Below are 6604 nucleotides of genomic sequence, written 5' to 3'. Positions count from 1 at the left end.
AAAAGCCATGAATGCAATGTGGCTCCCTCCACTTGCCGGATTTCAGCCACCTCGCTCCTTGCCTCACCTCTCTCTATCGCCTCACCTCCTCTCGCTCACCTCACCTCCTCTCTCTCGCCTCACCTCCTCTCGCTCGCCTCACCTCCTCTCGCTCCTTGCCTCACCTCCTCTCTCTATCGCCTCAACTCCGCACCTCAAATCACTTTCTTCTCGTCACCTCACATCACCAAACTCCCCACCCCCACACAAGTAGGCACGTGACTGCCCCTCCCCCCATCACGAGACCCGCCCACCCCCACCCGTAGAGGCACGTGACTGCCCCTCCCCCCATCACGAGACCCGCCCACCCCCACCCGTAGAGGCACGTGACTGCCCCTCCCCCCATCACGAGACCCGCCCACCCCCACCCGTAGAGGCACGTGACTGCCCCTCCCCCCATCACGAGACCCGCCCACCCCCACCCGTAGGCACGTGACTGCCCCTCCCCCCATCACGAGACCCGCCCACCCCCACCCGTAGAGGCACGTGACTGCCCCTCCCCCCATCACGAGACCCGCCCACCCGTAGAGGCACGTGACTGCCCCTCCCCCCATCACGAGACCCGCCCACCGCCTCCCCTCCGGTGGTGGGGGGGGCGCGGGGGATCGTTGTCTCTAATTTATCAACAAAGCGCCATCGCCACGCGTGAGCAGCCACTAGAGGACGCCATTGTCAAGACACGCGCCAGCTTCAGCGCTTTTGCATTTAAAGACGTCACACGAGACAGGGGTGTGGGCCAGCAACCACGCCCGGCCGCCTTTGTCTCCCCCCCCTCACCCCCCAGTTTGACCGGTTACGTCTTTGATGGTGTTGGGTAGGGCGCATCCGTGAGCGGGAATCGAACTCGGGTGTCTGTCGGGCGCCTCTCTTCGGATGTGTTTGGCCGTGAATTGTTTTGTAGTTTGTTTTGGCTGCGTGCGAGTCTATGGGTCTCTGTGTGAGTCTATGGGTCTCTATGGGTCTCTGTGTGAGTCTATCGCTCTGTGATTCTGTGGCTGTCTGTGAGTCGATGGCTCTCCGTGTGAGTCTATGGCTCTGTCATTGTGTGGCTCTGTCATTCTGTGGCTCACCGTGTGAGTCTGTCTCTGTGATTGTGGCTCTACGTCTGAGTCTATGGCTCTGTGATTCTGTGGCTCTGGGTGAGTCTGTAGCTCTCTGTGTGAGTCTATGGCTCTGTGATTCTGTGGCTCTCTGTGTGAGTCTGTGGCTCTCTGTGTGAGTCTATGGCTCTGTGATTCTGTGGCTCTCTGTGTGAGTCTGTGTGAGTCTATGTCTCTGTGATTCTGTGGCTCTGTGTGAGTCTGTAGCTCTCCATGTGTGAGTCTATGGCTCTGTGATTCTGTGGCTGTGTGAGTCAATGGCTCTCCGTGTGAGTCTATGGCTCTGTCGTTGTGTGGCTCTGTCATTCTGTGGCTCTCCGTGAGTCTATGGCTCTGTCATTGTGTGGCTCTCTGTGTGAGTCGATGGCTCTCCGTGTGAGTCTATGGCTCTGTCATTGTGTGGCTCTGTCATTCTGTGGCTCACCGTGTGAGTCTGTCTCTGTGATTGTGGCTCTCCGTGTGAGTCTATGGCTCTGTGATTCTGTGGCTCTGGGTGAGTCTGTAGCTCTCTGTGTGAGTCTATGGCTCTGTGATTCTGTGGCTGTGTGAGTCAATGGCTCTCCGTGTGAGTCTATGGCTCTGTCGTTGTGTGGCTCTGTCATTCTGTGGCTCTCCGTGAGTCTATGGCTCTGTCATTGTGTGGCTCTCTGTGTGAGTCGATGGCTCTCCGTGTGAGTCTATGGCTCTGTCATTGTGTGGCTCTGTCATTCTGTGGCTCACCGTGTGAGTCTGTCTCTGTGATTGTGGCTCTCCGTGTGAGTCTATGGCTCTGTGATTCTGTGGCTCTGGGTGAGTCTGTAGCTCTCTGTGTGAGTCTATGGCTCTGTGATTCTGTGTCTCTCTGTGTGAGTCTATGGCTCTGTGATTCTGTGGCTCTCTGTGTGAGTCTGTGGCTCTCTGTGTGAGTCTATGTCTCTGTGATTCTGTGGCTCTCCGTGTGAGTCAATGGCTCTCCGTGTTGCGATCTAAACGTGGTGGTATTTTTATTCACTTTATTTGTTCTATCTACGTGACTTTACTGAAAGAACCAGAGAATATGAATAAGCAGTAAGGCTCTGGGTGAACGGGCAGAACATCACAAAACAACCGACGGATCCTACTAATGTAGTGTGTCGTAGTGTATAATGTAGTACATAGTGTAGTGTATAGTGCAGTGTATAGTAGTATAGTGAAGTGTGTTGTATATGAGCCTTTTCCAAAATTGATATTAACAATATTTGCGTTATTAATATTTTTTTTAACAAACAAAAAAAATAATCAATAAAACCCGTAAGCCAGGCACACGAAAAACCAGATGTCGATCATAAACAGACCATTAAAAAATAAAGAAATAATAAAACTCTCGAGGCGAGGATGTTAGCAGCTATCTGCGAAGATCTCCAGATGAACAAGAGTTTGATGTGCCCTAAAGGAGGTCACGCAGAGGGAAGCCCTCCGCAAGCCAGAAACGAGGACGCCCACGGGTTAAACCATTTATTTTTTTCCTTTGTCATTAAAACAACGGTTCAAATTTAAAATGCAATAACAAGAATAAGCTAAAGTTAGCGGTCTTCGCGCTCACTGCAATCAAGACCAGGCCACCAGATACATCAGTGAATTATTATCCAATAATTAATTCGCTATCAAATGATTTTCACCTTTAATACTTTTACTGTTAAAACAAAGCTTGGAGACAAAATAACGAGTCACATCAAAGGTTATGGAGAAGGAATGAGGCGAACGGGCAAACTTACGAAAGAGTTTAAACAATATCCCAAGCAACCCCGACCACCTTTGTCTCTCTCACCGCGCGGAGAAGCAGGAATTGCACCTTATCACAAGGGGCCATCTGGAAAAGCCAGCCGGGTTTGATGAGGAGACACACCTCACCCCACACACGGCAACCAGGCAAACAAGTTTTAAAGAAAATTGCAATATAACATTAATAATAACGTGTTAACCTTAAACGATATTCCATTATAGAACCTTACAGAACCAAGGGATATGGATTCCAACAATCTGGAAACGGACCTCTTAAACTCAGGATGAAAATTATTTTTCTTTCTAATAACTCCATCATATCAATGCGAACCTCGGTAACCCGAGAGGGGTGTCGGGAGGACGTAGTTACAAACACGAGTCTTGGCGAACATGGGACCAAATTGTATTTGAGAAATATAAAGTCGAAAGTATAAAGAGATAGGTACTCCCGACCACCTTTGTCTCTCCCGAAGAGCGCGAGAGAGGAATTTCACGCCAGGGCAAACAGATCGTTATCGCAGGAGCCATCTGTACACACACACACACGAACTCACACACACAGACCCCGCCCCCCCCCCCCTTTTCCACTGCGCAGAGAGAATTGTCTTTGAATATAACGGTCAGCTGCATTTTCAAAAGTCAGTGAAGTTAAGTCAAGAGTCAAGACAGATCAGCGAGTCAAGACGTCCACAGGACGAGCAGTCGCATGGAGCGGCTGGCTCCAAGCCTCGCTGAGTAGCGAGGATCGCTGAGTCGCGATGTATCAACAAAAGTGAGTCATACAGCAGGGAGGAAACCTGCTGTCAGCGAACCAGCACGGGCGCGTTCGCGCACTTCAACAGAGAGAGCACGTGCGACTCAACTCACTCAACTGAAGAAAAAGCTTGGCCACCCGCCAACAAAGTATCAGCGAATCAGCGCTGAGAGCGCTCGAGCATCTCCACAAAGAAAGCACGTGCAACGTGGCTCAACCAGCAGCGGAAAAGCACGAGCAGCCGCCAACAACTTCAGCAAACCAGTGACCAAGCGCGTGCGACTTGAGTCATACAGCAGTGGAGGAAACCTGCTGTCAGAGAGCCGCCAACAACCTCAACAAAGAGAGCGCGTGCGACTCGGCTCACTCAGCAGAAGAAAAACTTGACCTGTCGCCCGCGAGCGCAGCGTCAGATACTACAGCAGCGGAAAGAGTGCGCACCGGCGCAGCTCATCCAGCAGTGGAGGAAACTGCTGTCAGCGAATCAGCACGGGCGCGTTCGCGCATCTTCAAGGGGAAAGAGCGCGGCCAGCAACGCCAAGCAAGAGCGTGCAGCAGCTCAGCCAGCAGTGGAGAGAAACTGCTATCAGCGAACCAGCACGGGCGCGTTCGCGCATCTTCAAGGAGAGGGAGCGCGCGCCACCAGCGTGCCATCAGCACCAGCATCAGCACCAGCGCGTGCCAACAGCGCGCCACCAGCGTGCCACCAGCACCAGCGCGTGCCAACAGCGTGCCACCAGCGTGCAACAGCGCGCAACTTCGCGTCACCAGGGCTGAGAGGGAAGCGGCCCCGCACTCAACACCCATCGGCGCGAGGACGGCGAGCGTCGTGCTGACTCATCCAGCCAGCGGTGGACAGAAACTGGCAGTCGTTCGTATGCCTCTCCCCCACACTCCCTCCTCACTCCCCCACCGCTACACAATGAACAAACATTTTTTTGACAAGGAAATCAACCTAGGCGTTTGCTCAACGCAAGAAATCAACAACCCTCCCATTAAACATACAAGACTCATGATAACTGCGTCAACTATTAGCTGATAACGAAAAACATCGCCACCCATTGAGTTACGTTGATGAGGCAATCAGAATTATTTCAGTCGAACGCTTTAATTGCATAATCGTTGATGAATCAATGAACGAACATCGCCGTGGTACTGTGCTGAAGATTTCAAGCATAATAACTTCGCATATCAGAATGTATTAAGGATTGGATACGAATCAAAGACCAAGTGCCGTGTTGTGTAACAATTCAAGTATACGAGTTTGCATATTATAAAGTTAAGGTTTGATAGAATAGTTCGCATGTTTTTAATCTCTCTCTCAACAACAGATCGATTGCATTACGCGTCGGGAATTAACCACAGGTGCCGCTATCCAGGTGAAACAACGCAATCGTGATGGTATCATGTCAACGCTGTGTTGAAATTCCAAAATCCCGAGATTGAGTTTTCATATTATCCAAAAATTAAAGTTAGCTAGAAATAAAATTGATTAAAGCAGAAGGTTTGTGTGTGATTCTTCCTGAAATTCTGCATAATATTGTTCTGCGTATGAGATCTGAATCCTGGGGACCTATCATAAGCACACTATCACCACACATAATCCATAACACACATAATTCGTAATGTTCAATCGAGAGTAATCGTATCCTTATTGATAATACGGAATTAAAGAGCAGAGTCGAATCGACTCTCTCTCATTCACGCTCACAACGCCTGCGTCACTGCATACGATTAATTGCGTCATTCCAATTCATAACACAATCCTAGTCACCGAGGCTCGACCTGATAATCCATAACGACCTCCATTATCCTAACCACGCCCACTCGCATAAGTTAATACGGTTATCTCTCGAATCAGCATAATTTATGCGCATAATTACACTAATTAACATAATTTCGGATAAATTATGCAAATTTTAAATTGCATTTAATTTTCATTATTTTAATCAATTTTCATAACACCTATATACAACAAGTGTATATAGTGTATAGTGTAGTATATAGTGTAGTATATATAGTGTGTAGTGTATAGTGTGTAGTGTAGTATATATAGTGTGTAGTGTATAGTGTAGTGTATAGTGTAGTGTAGTATATATATAGGGTAGTGTATAGTGTAGTGTATGGTGTAGTGTATAGTGTAGTGTATAGTGTAGTGTAGTACACTAGTACAGCACACTGGTGGGTTAGCGAGCCAAGCAACAACAGAGCGTAGTATATATAGTATGTAGTGTAGTGTATAGTGTAGTGTATAGTGTAGTGTATAGTAGTGTATAGTGTAGTGTATAGTGTAATGTATAGTGTAGTATATAGTGTAGTGTATAGTGTAGTGTATAGTGTAATGTATAGTGTAGTGTAGTACACTAGTACAGCACACTGGTGGGTTAGCGAGCCAAGCAACAAAATAGTGTAATATGTATAGTGTGTAGTGTATAGTGTATAGTATAGTGTGTAGTGTAGTATATAGTGTAGTATATATAGTGTGTAGTGGAGTGTATAGTGTAGTGTATAGTGTAGTGTATAGTATAGTGTATAGTGTAGTGTATAGTAGTGTATAGTAGTGTAGTGTATAGTGTAGTGTATAGTGTAGTGTATAGTGTAGTGTATAGTATAGTGTATAGTGTAGTATATAGTGTAGTGTATAGTGCAGTGTATAGTGTAGTGTAGTAGACTAATACAGAACACTGGTGGGTTAAATTTCGATTTAAAGCTTTCGAGACTGCAAGGATTCATCTTCTTTGGTTCTTTCGGTAAAGTCACGTAGAATGAGAATAAAATAATAAATTGATAAAATAAAATAACACAATAATATTCTCACGACGTTTCGGCCACAACACAAGCGGCCTTCATCAGGTGAAAGGACGAGACCGCTTGTGTTGTGGCCGAAACGTCGTGAGAATATTATTGTGTTATTTTATCAATTTATTATTTTATTCTCATTCTACGTGACTTTACCGAAAGAACCAAAGAA

The sequence above is a fragment of the Petromyzon marinus genome, unplaced genomic scaffold, assembly GCF_048934315.1.
Source record: "Petromyzon marinus isolate PM22_M1 ecotype Great Lakes invasive population unplaced genomic scaffold, UKy_Petmar_22M1.pri1.0 PM_G_Scaffold_4, whole genome shotgun sequence".
Classification (NCBI taxonomy): Eukaryota; Metazoa; Chordata; class Hyperoartia; order Petromyzontiformes; family Petromyzontidae; genus Petromyzon; species Petromyzon marinus.
This window is presented reverse-complemented; position numbering follows the sequence as displayed.